Genomic DNA, 15,309 nt, shown 5'->3' on the forward strand with positions numbered 1-15,309 from the left:
TTACTACTGCTGCCTTGACCAACGAGTGCTCGGATTCCGCACTGTTTTCCTTTTTTGGGTTCTGGTGCCTGCGATTCTTTTATCATTCACTTGGCCAATCAGTGTTTGAGCTTCCCATTCTTCCCTTATATGGATGATGTTGTACAACTGTGGTTAAGGGCGGCCTCTCAACTATCGAGGAAAGCTGTTACAACTGTTTCATTCATATAAACGTGGGGGAGGTCCGGCAACAGTTTCGAGTGTCTGCTTGTGTTTACTATGAGGTAGAAAAGACTAAAAGGCAGCTAACCGTTTAAAAATTACACTACCCCCTACAGTTCCACTCCTTTCCCAGAGTGAATTATAATGAGGGCAGCAGAACACACGACATGGTGTAGGACATAGCTACAGGACCATTGACAAGCTGGAGATGTGAAATTAAGTACAATGTTGCCAGATTCCCTTACAGCTGAAGTTATTATTATTTACTGATTTGAAAAACTAAAGTAAATGAACAAATAAACATTTGTTTCAACTGCTGTCTGAACTTGGTCTGGGTGACAGCATAAATAAAAGTGTTTGTGCAGCAGCTCAGGAGCTGCAACATCGAACCCAATATGTCAACAAAACTGTCCAGATAAATCATCACATTTCCAAAATACAGCATTCTGTCCCATATGGAATACACCATATATATTGACCATAAAAGGATGAAATTTGCAGAGAGTGCAAACATTAAAATAATAGATTTCCTTCGACTGGCCAACTCTGGATCTTTGGGACATTCCCCACTGCCCTGAACCCGGAGTCGTCTCCGTGCTCTGCTGCTCCTGAGAATGTGTCCGACAGTGAAAATATTTAGCAGCAGGATCAGAATGAATGGGACCCCAGGGGTCACAAGATGGTGAAGGAACTGAATCATTATCCAGAAATGTGATGTCTCATTGGTGTCCCTGAAATGACAAAATGCACTGAGGCTCAAGAAAGTATATTCACCTGATAACATAAAGTACCAGTGAATGTTCTTTATACAACTGAGGGCAGTCACTGTTCCCAGCACCACAGCTGCAGTTCTCTCAGTGCAATATCGACTTTTCAACTTCTGACAGCAAATTGCCACAAATCGATCAAAAGTAAAAGTCACAGTGAACCAGACAGAACAATCAGTGGCTGCATAACTCAGGACGGCATGAATATTACACACACGAATGGAGTACCGCAGCTGATAAAATTCTTCATGAAAGGTCCGTGGAATATGCTGCAGTATCACGTCCAGGATAATCACCAGAAGGTCTGCCACTGCCATGGCCACCAAGTATCGAGAAACACATTTGGAGAGGCCACATCTTCCCCGGGTTAGGATCCCAACAGCTATCATGTTAACTGTGCAAGGGAAATAAACAGAGACATGAGAATGTGAGCAAAGCAACCGTGTTATTGGGACCTGGACAGAGATTTGTAAATGTGCTCTTGGAAAACTGATTGTATCAGTTACAGTGTATCACATTGTTAATATAGGGACAAGGCTTGCCATTCTTTAGACACTGGACTTCAATAAAATAAATCAGAATAATGAATTGCAATGCATGAACTTGCACAGGTGTCAGTCTCCATTCAATCGTTGCTTTCCTGAGATCAGCAGAGTCATCCAAATGATGCAGTGCCAGGCAGCAAAGCAAGACAGATGGGCTCAGACAGAGCAGCAGGGATGGAGTAACAAAACTGGCATTTATTGAAAGGGAAATCTGGAATGTGTGCTGAGCATCGAGAGAGGCAGCACATCGAGACTGGAAAGGAGATCCATGGGGGCACCAGAATAAGGGCAAGAATTAGAGAAGAACAAGTTGGTTAGTTGTACATGAAAGATACTGAGCAGCTGCATATTCCACACCATATTTCAGAGCAGAGGGAGAGAATCGTGTGATTCTGAACAGCTCCAAACCCAGCAGTGAAAGGGACAGACACAAACATATATTTTAGGAGCTTTATCCAAATGCACTGATTGTCAAGTGAGAGACGAACAGGATTCTCAACAGAGAGAGTGAGAGTGAACACAGAGTGAGACATCAAGACAAACATCAGTGGAGAGACAGCACAGAGAATGAGTGACCAAGGGTAACATCAGCAGAAAGATTAAGTGCGATGTGAGTCAAGTGAAACGTCACTATGGAAAGTGAATACACAGTGAGACCAAATGAATGTCAGTAGAGAAAGGGAGTGCACAGTGAGAGGCCAACAAGAACGTCAGCAAAGGGATTACGTGTAGAACGAGAGACAACAAGTCACATCAGCACATGGGATCGACAGTGAAATGGGGGCTTCACAGGAACATCAGCAGAGACGGAGAGACAGAAAGGGAAGGAAACAGAAACAGTGGGAGGAGTCAGTGGGAGATTTGGAGGATCATTGTTCAAGATCAGAAGTGCAAAAAGAGAATCAGGAGATAAATCAGCAGAACAAGTTCGCAGAGTGAAAGATTAACGGAAACATCAGCAGGAAGAGTGAGTGCAAAATGGGAGACTTGATAAATCAGTAATGAGAATGAGTGGATGCTGAGAGATAAAAAACACTTCCACATTGAAAATGGGGTCAGATTGAGAACAAGCAGAAAATCAGCAATGTTAGTGTAGAGTGAGAAACCAAGAGGAATATCAACAGAGGGTTTGAGTGTTGAAGAAGAAATAATAGCGACCATACGTGTAAAGGGAGAGACCAAGAGGAAACATGAGCAGAGCCAGTCAGTGTTGACTCAGAGACAGAGAAGAACATCAGCAGAGAGAGGAAGGAACAGTTAGTGACCAAAGATTACATTCACCGAGAGAGGGAGTCAGTAGTGAGAGAGAAATGGGAAAATAATCAAGGTGTAAATGATGGCTGAGTGATCAAGAGGAACCTCAGGAGGGGCATAGAATGTACAGTGAGAGAAATGGAAGAATCACAGTGAGAGTGACTGGAGGATGATAGGTCAAAGGGCATCATGAGCAAAGGCAGTGACTGCAAAGGAACAGATGAAGAGGAACATTAGCAGAGAGACTGAGTGACTAGTGAGTGTCAAGCTACCAAAAAGGACTACTTGCTTAACAAATAGCACAAGGAGCAAGAAATGGACAGAGTTAAGTGATGCCACAATGACGGGACCAGCTCTAAGCTTTACTAAGCAGTCCTGCCGTGTCGAGTCGTAAAATGTGGGGGACGAGATTTTAAAAACTCATTGGAGGAAGAGGCTGCACAAGTATCCTTATCCTCAATGATGGAAGAGCACAACACATCACGGAAAAAGACAAGACTGAAGTATTTGCAAATGCAAGGTCTTGCACTTTGGCAAAAAAAAACAGGCCTGGGCTATTTTATAAAAGGTGAGAAAATTCATAAAGCCAAAGTAGAAAGGGATCGCAGGATGCCGGTACAGGTTCTTTGGTTAAGAAAGCAAATGTAATATTGTAATCTATCTCAAGAAACTTGGAAGGTAAAAGCAGTGTTGTACGACTGAGACTTTATAAAGCTCTGGTTCGTCCCCATTTCGAATACTGTGCCCACTGTTGGGCCCCACACCTCAGGAAGGATACACTGGCACTGGAGCATGTCCAGCGGAGATTCACACGAACGTTCCTGGAATGCGAGGCCTAACATACGATGAACAGTTGAGGATCCTGGTATTGTATTTGTTAGAGTTCAGAAAGTTGAGGGGAGATCTAATAGAAACTTATAAGACAATTCATGGCTAAGAAAGGGTGGGCACTGGGAAATTGTTTCCGTTAGGCAGGGATACTTGAACCCATGGGTACAGCCTGAGAATTAGAGGGGTCAATTTAGAATGGAAATGAGCAGACATTTCTTCAGCCAGAGAGTGGTGGGCCTGTGGAATTCATTGCCGCGGAGCGCAGTGGAGGCTGGGACATTAAATGGCTTCAAGGCAGAGCTTGATAAATTCTTAATCTTGCAAGGAATTCCGGGATAAAGGGAGAGTGTGGGTAAGTGGAGTTTCAACACCCATCAGCCATGATTGAATGGCACAGTGGACTCGATGGCCTGAATGGCCTTACTTCCATTCCTATCTCTAATGGTCTTATGGTCTTATTTCTCACAACCTTCAGCCAGATTGGCAGCGGGTAATATATCTCAGCCTCCTATAGAGGCCACTAACATCACAGGTACCAATCTTCAGCCAATTTTAATCACTCCACGTCATATCAAGACACTGTGGGAGGCAGTGGATAGTGTCAAGGCTGTGGGCCCTGACAATGTTCAGAGTCAGAGAGTCACACAGACGTACACCATGGAAATGGATACTCTGGTCCAACTCGCCCATGCTGACCAGTTATCCGAAATTAATCCAGTAACTTCAATCCTTCTGAAGACTTGTGTTCCAGAACATTCTCCTCCCCTAGTCAGTCTGTTCCAGTGGAGCTATCACACTGCAATCAAAAATTGCCAAGGTATACAAAAGGCAGGATCAATCCAACCCAGCCAAATAGTGTCCCATCAGTCTCCTCTGCATCAACAAAGTGAGGGAATCTTCTATCAAACAGCACCTGCTCACCAATAAGCTGTTCAGTGATGCCCAGTTTGGGCCCCTCCAGGGTCATTGGTGTGGAACTCATTAGAACCTTGGTTAAAACATGGACAAAGAATTCCAGGGGTGGAGAGAGAGGAACAGCTCATAACATCAAGTCCACATCTGAACGAGCGTGGCATCAAAGGAACCTTGGCTAAACTGGAACCAATGGGTATCATGGGGCATATTCTCATCTGGTTGGAGTCATGGTCGAGAGTGCAGTGCTGGAAAAACACAGTAGGTCAGGCAGCATCCGAGGATCAGGAGATTTAACGTTTCAGGCACAAGCCCTACGTCAGGCTAATGTCCGAAACATCGATTCTCCTGCTTCTCGGATACTGCCTGACCTATTGTGCTTTTCCAGCACCACACTCTCGAATCTGATCTCCAACATCTGCAGGCCTCCATTCTCCTGGTTGGAGTCACACCTCACCCTCCAGGAGAGGAAGGCAGGTGCTACACCAGTCTCCTGTGACTATTCCCCTCTCTAACAGGTTTACTGTTTTGGTTACTGTTGGGAGGGATAGCCTTTCGGGGGGAGGATAAAAGCAGCAGCCAGGCCTGGGGCACTACAACTGGCTCTGCTGTAAACCAGGGGTGGACAGAGTCCAAGGGAGTGATAGTTGGAGGGGACTTGCGAGTTTGGGGCACAGACAGGCATTTCTCTGGCTGTGTTGGAGACTCCAGGATGGTGTGTTCCCTCCCTGGTGACAGGGTCTCTGAGCAGCTGCATGACATCCTTAAAGGGGAGGGTCAGCAGACAGAGTCATTGTGCACACGGGTAGGAAGAGGGATGGGGTCCTGAGGAGTGAGTACAGGGAGTTAGGAAAGAGGCTGAAAAGCAAGACTTTGAGGGTAGTAATCCTTGAGATCGTACCAGTGCCACATCCTAGTGAGGCAAGGAATACAAGATAGGACAGAGGAATGTGTGGCTAAGTCGCTGGTGCAGGGGACAGGGTTTCAGGGTCTTTGATCATTGGGACCTCTTCTGTGGCAGGGCTGACCTGTACAAGAAGGACAGGTTGTACCTAAACTGGAGGGGAAACAATATCCTCACAGGGATGTTCACTAGTGCGACTCAGGAGGGTTTCAACTGGAGTGGCAGGGGGCTAGGAACCAGAACAGCAGGTCAGGAAATGGAAGGATTGGGGAGAAGGTAGATGCTAGGACCAGGAAATCAGAAAGAAAGGGCAGGCAGAGACAGGTAAATGAACATGATGGGACTGATGGGCTGAAGTGTGTTTATTTCAACATCTAGGAGCATCATAGGGAAGGCAGATGGGCTTCGAGCCTGGATCAGTATATGGGACTATGATATAGGGGCCAATACTGGAGTTGGATGAGGGAGGGGCAGGACTGTCTGCTCAGCATTTTAGGGTTTTGTTGTTTTAGACAAGATAGAGAAGGAGGTAGAAGACACAGAGGAATGACATTACTGATCATGGAGAATGTTGTTACTCTGCACTCAGAGAGGACATAGTGGAGGCTCATCCACTGAGGCAGTATGGGTAAAGCTCAGATATCACTCTAATGGGATTATACTGTAAATCCTTGAACTGCCACTGAGACATTGAGGAACAAATACATAGGCAGATTATGGAAAGATGCAATAAAAACAGAGTTGTCAGAGTGAGTGACTTTCACTTCCCCAATATTGACTGGTACATCCTTAGAGCAAGAAGCTCAGATGGGGCAGAATTTGTTAATTGCATCCAAGATATTGTTTTGAAACAGTATGTTGATAGTCCAACTAGAGGAGGGTCTCTACTCGACCTTGTATTGGCAAATGAGCCTGGTCAGGTGACTGACCTTTCAGTAAGAAAGCGTTTTGGATACAGTGATCACAATTCCTGCCACTTGACATTCAATGATGTTCCAGTAGCTGAATCAACATTGTGGGCTCACTACATAAACACAGTGGCTACAAGAGCAGGGCAGATGCTTGGAATACTGCAGTGAGTAATTCCCTTCCTGACTCCCCAAAACCTGTCCAACATCTACAAGGAACGAATCTGGAGTGTGATGGAATACTCCCCACTTGTCTGGATGGGTGCAGCTCCAACAACCCTCAAGAAGCTTGACACCATCCAGGAGAAAGGGGCCCACTTGATTGCTCCACATCCACAGGGATCCACTCCCTCCACTATCAACATTCAGTAGCAGCAGTGTGTTCCATGTACAAGATGCATTGCAGAAATTTGCCAAGATCCTGAGACAGCACCTTCTAAACCCATGACCACTTCCCATCTAAACAGACAAGGGCAGCAGATACTTGGGAACCCCACTCTTTGAGTGTTGCCTCCGAGCCACTCACTGTCCTTAATTGGAAATATTTCGCTAAAATTCCCTGTCTCTGGGTCACATTATGGGAATTCTCTCCCTTAGAGCATTGTGGGTTAATCTACATGTGACTTGCAGTGGTTCGATAAGGCAGCTCAGCACCATCTTTTCAAGGGGAACTCAGGAGGTCAATAAATGCCGTCCTGTCAGCAATGTCCATGTCCCACAGATGGATAAAAAAATGAGACTTGGCAGGACATTGTAACAAGGATTGCACTGAGAGGCAGGAGGGCAGACAGATAAGATCAATCTCAGAGCAGGCCCAGAAATAGATTGTGAGCTGAAGATTACAAAGAGCTGTGCAAACCTGGGTCAGACACTAATGTGAAAGTTGAGTCCTGGGGGAAATAGTCAGCAAGTTTGTCGAATCAGACCAGAAGATGTATGACCAACACTAACATCTTGACCAGAGGGTGACTGGGAAAGCAATAACTTGCTGTTTATAAAAATAGTAATTGCTGGCGAAAAGCAAATTACTACGGATGCTGGAATCTGAAACCAAAAGAGACAATGCTGAAAAATCTCAGCAGATCTGGCAGCTTTGAAAAAGGGTCAGTTAGACTCGAATCATCAGCTGTTTCCCTCCTTACAGATGCTGCCAGACCTGCTGAGATTTTCCAGCATTTTCTCTTTTGGTAATTGCTGGAGAAACTGGGCAGGTTTGGCAGCATCTATTGAGAGAAAGTGAAGGCAATGTTTCGAATCCAGTGAACCGCCATCAGAACTGATAATAGCCAGGAAAAGATAGATTATATGCTGAAGGGAAGGATGGGGTAAGGGAAAGGGGAAACATGCAGCAACTAAGTGGAGATTATCCACAGAGACCGAGAATGAGCCTGAGAGCATGGAGTGCAGTCAGTTCAGAGGGAGAGAGGTTTCAGCTGGTGGGGCAGGGGTAAATTTAGGTGGCTAATACAACATAGAGAATCCTCAAAAGGAAAAAAAATCAAGCTTGAGTGACACCAAAAGGCCAGATGGAGGAGACCAAGTGGAATGAGAGTATTGGAGGCGAGTGAAGGGTTGGAAGAAGAATCTGATTTAAACACTTGGACACAGAGGCAAAGAATATGAAGGAAGAATAATTTAACATCATGTCATGGTCAAAGGTCACTCCATGGAGAGGAGAGGGTGAGAGTGGGAGAGAGGAATAAATCTAAGACATTTTCACAGTACAAAATGTTCTGCATCAGAGAGAGGTGTTTGACTGTTCAATGATGCGTGTTTACAGGTGTCAGGGGTGAACACTGAGAGAAACAGGTCATTCCCACTGTCAGAGCAATAAAGAGTGGTCATACTGTATTCACAACATTGACAGTCTGTCCTAGGGTCAACAAAAGCAAAGAACAGATTAGAGAGAGGCAGTGAGTGTGAGGGAAGGTACAAATATATTAAATGAAAGAACAGCAATGGAGGAAGGTGGCAGGGTGGACATGGAAATAAAAATAAGAGAAGCAATAACAAGAAAGTGGACAAATTAACCACATTTACCCAGTGAACATTCAGGTACAGAGAAATGGAAAGAACAGGTACACCAACAAGGATGGCACCATAAATGGTAAGATCTGTCAATGTGTTCAACATGGTTGACAGAATTCATCGTGAGGCACAGACTTACCAGGGACACCAACAAGGCCAAGTAAGGGATAGTAAACATAAGCAAAAATCTGAAGTGCGGCCTCGATTCGATAGACTAACTTTATCCAATCATCATCCCCGTAAAGGAGGTAAAGCCAGCCAGAGATACCTCTTCCCATCACTGGATTACTCCAATCCTTTTCCCTCTGATTGTCACTAATTGCAGTGATATTCCACTCTAATGTTCTCTGATACCAATACCATCGCTCCATATCTACAGTTGTGCTGATCTCTGATTGCTGCAGAGATATTGCTCCTGCTGTCATTCTGTGATAAGCAATTGAAGGGAATCCCTTAATAACCAACTGATGGAGCAGCTCACAGCTCCCCCAGGGACACAGTTAATTTCAGTGAGTCAGACATGAATTCCAGTCAATGAACAAACAGTTGGAGTTAACCCCTTGAATCAAATCAGTTTTGTACCACAATAGATAAAAACATTTATCTGGTCCATGTTGGGTTTTATTGTCAAAAAGCATGGAGGAAATAATAAAAGTAGTTTGCAGGTTTCTTTTTAAAATAAAGTTGTCATTGTTTAGATACTGAGACCCAAACCGTTGACAATATTCCAAATCTGGCCTCACCAGAGCCTTATAGATCCTGAGCAGGGCATCTCTGCTCTTGTATTCTATCCCTCTCGACATGAATGCTAACATTACATTTACCTTCCACCCTGTCAAATGAAGCTGCCTCTGAACCTGATGGGAATCATGAACTCAGACTCCCAAGGCTCTATTATGTTTCAGATTTCCGAAACCTTTCCCATTTCGAAACCAGTCTACACCTTTATTCTTCTAATCACAGTGCATCACCTCACACACTTTCCCAAAGTGTCATCCATCTGCCAACAGAAACTTTAAAAACCCTCAACTAGGACTCACCCCGCGAGCATCTTTCTTGTGTTTCAGGCCTGGCAGCATCTGTCCAGAGAGAGAGAGAGAGAGAGAGGAGGCAGAGACAATATTCCGAGTTTGGGGAGTATTCCTGTGGAAGGGTGTGCTTTGGAATTGATGTGCTGACACACAATTTCATCATCACATCCCACTCTCTGTCTGTGTGAGTAATAATGAGAAATACCCAGCCAGAGGGTGTGTGTTTAAAACTGGAGGATACTGTGAGATGGTGAGCAGCTGGTGAAGGGAGAGGGATGGCTGATCACCGCGACGATGAGGATGGCACCGTTTTATATCAGGCCAGAACCACTCCAGACCAGGAGGATCGCCCGTGACTGAGTAAAGGAAGAGAACTCGGACAGGCGACCAGTGACAGGGGTTGGGAATCTCTTCCTCAAACGGTGGTCCTTCCCAATTCAGTTGTTAAATTTAAATCTGAGATAGGTTTTTATTTAATTAAGCCAAAGACTATCAAGAGGTAAGGAATCAAGGTTGGCAAATGGAGAGAGACCACAGATCTACGACCATCCTATCAGGAGGCTGAACCGGCTCGAGGGGCTGAATGGCCTCTTCATGCTCCTATGAAACCTGTTTACAAATTTGCCAGAACTCTCCTGTAAAATCAAATGGTGATGAATGAATAAGGATAGATAAGCTATTCCAAGGCAGAAAAAGTTGCCCCTAAGGTCTCTTTTATATCGTTTCCCCTCTCACCCTAAACCCATGCCCTCTAGTTCTGGACTCCCCCACCCCAGGGTAAAGACCTTGTCTATTTACCCGATCCAAGTTCCTCATGATTTTATAAGCCTCTGTAAGGTCATGCTTCCTTCTCTGACGCTCCAGGGATAACAGCCCCACCCTGTTCAACCTCTCCCGAGAGGTCAAATCTTTCAACCCTGGCAACATCTTTGTAAATCTTTTCTGAACCATTTCAGGTTTCACAACATCCTTCCAATAGGAAGGAAACCAGAATTGCACACAACATTCCAAAAGTGGCCTAGCCAATGTCCTGTACAGCAACAAAATGATCTCCCAACTCCTGTACTCAATATTCTGACCAATCACGGAAAGCATACTGAACAAATTCTTCACCAACCTATCGACCTGTGACTCTACTTTTAAGGAGCTATAAACCTGCGCTCCAAGGTCTTTTTGTTCAGCAACACTCCCTGGGACCTTACCGTGGAGTGTCTACTTCCCGCTAAGATTTGCTTTCCCAAAATGCAGCACCTCACATTTATCTAAATTAAACTCTATCTGCCACTCCTCAGCTGATTGGCCCATCTGATCAAGATCTTGTTGTAATCCGAGGTAAGCTTCTTCACTGTCTGTTGCACCTCCAATTTTGATTAGATTAGATTAGATTACTTACAGTGTGGAAACAGGCCCTTCGGCCCAACAAGTCCACACCGCCCCGCCGAAGCGCAACCCACCCATACCCCTACATTTACCCCTTACCTAACACTACGGACAATTTAGCATGGCCAATTCACCTGACCTGCACATCTTTGGACTGTGGGAGGAAACCGGAGCACCCGGAGGAAACCCACGCAGACACGGGGAGAATGTGCAAACTCCACACAGTCAGTCGCCTGAGGCGGGAATTGAACCCAGGTCTCTGGCGCTGTGAGGCAGCAGTGCTAACCACTGTGCCACCGTGCCACCCTTTTGGTGTCATCTGCAAACTTACTAACTATACCTCTAATGCTCACATCCAAATCACTTATACAAATGACGAAAAGTAGTGGGCCCAGCACCGATCCTTGTGGCACTCCACTGGTCACAGGTCTCCCCTCTGAAAAACAACCATCCACCACCACCCTCTGTCTTCTACCTTTGAGCCAGTTCTGTATCCAAATGGCTAGTTCTCCCTCTATTCCATGAGATTGAACCATGCTGTTGGAACCTTGTCGAATGCCTTACTGAAGTCCACATAGATCATGTCTATTGCCCCGCCCTCATCAACCCACTTTGTTACTTCTTCAAAAAAATCAATTCAGAGACATAATTTCCCATGCACAAAGCTATGTTGACTGTACTTAATCAGCCCTTTCCTTTCCAAATACATGTGTGTCCCGTCCCTCAGGATGCCCTCCAACACAATGCCCTCCATCACTGACGTCAGCCTCCCGGTCTACAGTTCCCTGGCTTGTCCTTACCACCTTTCTTAAATAGTGACACCGAGTTAACCAAACTCCAGTCTTCCAGCACCTTACCTGTGACTATCGATGATACATATATCTCAGGAAGAGGCCCAGCAATGACTTCCTTGCCTCTACACAGCGTCTGAGGATGTGCCTAATAAGGTCCTGGGGATTTTCATGTGTAATCAAAGAGTTATAAAGCTGCAACATGGCATCCTCACTTTTGTATTCAATTCCCCGACCAATACGGACAAGCTACGGACAAGCACACCTTATACCTTCTGCACCATCTTATCTACGTGTGTGGTCACTTTGAGGGAACTTTAGACATGACTCCCAAGATCCCTCTGTCCATCAATGGTGTTCAGGGTCCTGCCATTAACTGGATCCTTTACTTTACCATTTCATCTCTGAAACTGCAGTATCTCGCACTTACCCGGGTTACCTGGATTAAACTCCATGTGCCATTTCTCAACCATTTCTCCACTCACATCTGCAACTGATTTATATCATGTTGTATCCTGTGAAAACCTTCCACACTATCCACAGCTCCACTGATCTTTGTTGTTTGTAAATTTTCTAACCAACCCACCCAACTTTCATCCAAGTTACCTGTACATATCAGGAACAGCAGAGGTCCCAGAATGGAACCCTGTGGAACACCACTAGTCACGGATCTCCATCCTGAAAACCTTTCCCCCACTACCCTCTGCCTTCAATGAGCAAACTGATTCTGAAGCCACGTGGCTAAGTTACCAGGAATCCCATGAATCTTAACTTTCTGTATGTGCCTACCATGAGGGACCTGTGGTAGTTAACATTTTGACCTAGGGACCTAACCACCTTAATGCTCTTCAAGAGACCCAACACCATTTCTTTCTTTGCTCCCATGGCAATGTGAGTGACTGAGCCCTGCTCAAAGACAGAAAGGGAGGTGATCTGCTGTAGCCCCAGTGAGCTCATGGTAAGCTCCTCAAACTGGGTGGGAGCTCGGTACTGGATGGTGTAATGATACTATGGCTCGGAGAACTGTATATTGTCTGGGTTTTTATTTGAAGAAAATTGGAGTGAGACGTTTTGAGCAGCTTGTGAGGCCTTGGGTTTTCTTTAATTTCGACCAACAGAAGCAGCCTGAATGGTTGGGGTCAGGCTCTGAGTGAACCGAGATGTTTAGTTTTACTTTTCAGTCACAGTCGCTGGGGTCTTGAAGCTGGGTTTGGAAGCTGCAGTACATCTCTCCGTGCTCCTCTCTCTCTGAGTTTTCTCTTGGTGTTTTATCTCCTGGGTTGGAGATTGTCATGGGAGACAATTGGTTTTCTGAACTAGTTTTTATTAAGAATGTGTTTATGGGAACTCACTATGTTGGAAGAGTTAATTATTGTAGTTAATACATTTTTGTTAAGCATCTTGATAGTGTTACAATTAAGCCAAATCTTTTCTTGTTATTTTGTCTATATTTTAGTTTTCATGTAAAGATTAAGTGTGTTTTGATGAACATCGAGTAGTGTGACCAATCGAAATGCGACTGGAACGCGACACTCTCCTCCAAGATGGCGACTTGCATACACTGCCATCCTGAAAATCCCACAGCCGCTACCTCTGATTGCTGGAGCAGCTTTGCCACCATTGCTACTACCGCTGGCCCCAAACTACTGGGAGGACGGTCTTGGTGCCACAACTTAGATGTTACATCATTGGGTGTACAGCCCACTCTCGCAGAAGTGAAAAGGAACCAAAAAATGAAAGAAAGCAGATGGGAGTGGATGGGCCCTGGGCTCAAGCACCCCCCCCCCCCACACAGCTCTGCTACTCTGTTACCATCTTCAGTTGTTAATTAATGCATCAATTGGACATTTGAATCGTGAGCCTTAGAAATCGCCATGTGTGAGACCTGAACATCTCACTGTGGAAGAGTGTGGCACTGTGGAAGATATTGTTATTATCATTGAGTGGGAATGACGGATGGTGGATGCTGCTTTTGGAGCATTTTCGGTTGATGTGATCGCAGATATTTCGTGTTGATAGAGAAGAGCACGGGAAGTCAGTCCACCCTGTTTCCCATGCTCCTGATGGGCCAGCCCCTTTAACTGCTTCATATTCATTCCCAGGATGAGGGCATCGCTGCCCAGGCAGCATTTATTGCCCTTCCCAAAATGGACAGAGGACAGTTAAGAATCACCCAGATTGCTGTGTCTGGAGTCACATGGAGGACAGACCAGATAAGGATGGCAATTTCCTTCCCTAAAGGACATGAGTGAACCAGGTGAGGTTTTCTGTCAATTGACGACATTTCATGGTCATCATTGGATTCTTCATGGCAGATTTTTATTGAACTCAAATTCCACCATCGGCAACTCCCCTTATCAGGTTCTGTTTTACACTCACTCTGTGATTGCCCTCTTTTGTGGGCCCGTACCTTTCCCATCTGGTCGGGTCTGGTCCTAATATTCACTGCAGCCTGGAGCATGTTTTGTCTTTGGCCACAGTTTAAGGTTTCACCTTCAGGAGTAAACTCTGATAATTTATGCTTCAGAAGCAAGGCTGAAACTGCATTTGCAGCTTAGGCAGCAGCAGGCCAGATATTTACTGCTTCAGTGGATGTCTCCCTGACAGTGCCTAAGAGCTGAATACTGGGAAGATTGCCTGCTATAGAGTCTTTTAATAACACTTCCTGTTAATAATAGAGCATAGCAGTTATACCACAATTCTACAATTGGTGGAAAAATACACTCATCTGTTACATCCTGAGATGTTACTGCCACAAGATATGAATTAAAGTTAACAGTATGAACAGGATGTTTATGAGGGTCCTCGAATAAACCAATAAATTGTTGCTTTCAGTGTGACATCAATGTCTGGGCACAATCGTTCTGAACTGCATTTGCTGAGCCACTGGGCTGAAAGCAGTGAGTCTTTAATCGAGTCAGTAGCATGTGTGGTGAGGACAGGATTACTTGCTGCAAACCTGCAGTGTGTGTAAAATGATGGATCCCCCAAAAGTAGGTGCCCTTCATGGACAGACAGGTGCTGACATCTCCTTGTTGGATGTACAACGACTGCACAATTGGCTACACAGTTCCGGCTTGTCCCTGAGAAACGATAGTGTTTAGACTTGTCTCTGTCTTGCAGGCAGAATAATTTCAACATGATGGACATAATCCAGCTGAGTCCTACTTTGTACATTGTTCCCGCTTCAGTATAGCATTCCATCCATTCTGGCTGAAAACTGTAAACTTTTAAACATTCTTTCAGTGATCCTACCAACTTAGTTAAAGCTGGAATAAAGTTACACTGATTACAGCCTGAGTGGAGAAATGAGCAAAGAAGAGGGGACAGTATGTGAATTATTGAAACTTGCTGGAGATCTATGTTGATCCCATCTGTTGAAGTCAAAATGTTGAATGGTAAAGTTATCACCGGGTCCAATATTGAACATATACAATTGACCTACAATGAGAGAAATCAAGCTCAACAGAAAATTAGCCAAACTTAGCACCAGCCAGCAGGTATTGGAGACAGAGAACAGTGGAAATGAAGGTCAAAAAGCCCACATCGATTCAAGTGGAGCCAGTTGTAACAGGACTGAAGATTGTGTGTTGGAAACTATTAGACCAGACTTTCTGACAACTTGACATCCTCTTAGTGCCTGAGGGTGTGCAATTTACATCAGCCCCGGCGCGGCAACAGGGAAGGGTGTTGGCAAGACTGTATTGGAAACTTGGAACCTCGTTCATGGCCACATTGGCCAAGGACCACGGAACAT

The 15,309-nt window shown here is 45.1% G+C and overlaps 1 protein-coding gene across 1 annotated transcript in view; it reads left to right on the top strand.

Annotated features, from left to right (window-relative positions):
• The window catches only part of LOC140458864 (uncharacterized), an 861,596-nt gene that overhangs the window by 468,757 nt on the left and 377,530 nt on the right, over positions 1–15,309 (top strand). The window lies entirely within an intron of this gene.

Source organism: Chiloscyllium punctatum, chromosome 34 (assembly GCF_047496795.1).
Source record: "Chiloscyllium punctatum isolate Juve2018m chromosome 34, sChiPun1.3, whole genome shotgun sequence".
Taxonomy (NCBI): domain Eukaryota; kingdom Metazoa; phylum Chordata; class Chondrichthyes; order Orectolobiformes; family Hemiscylliidae; genus Chiloscyllium; species Chiloscyllium punctatum.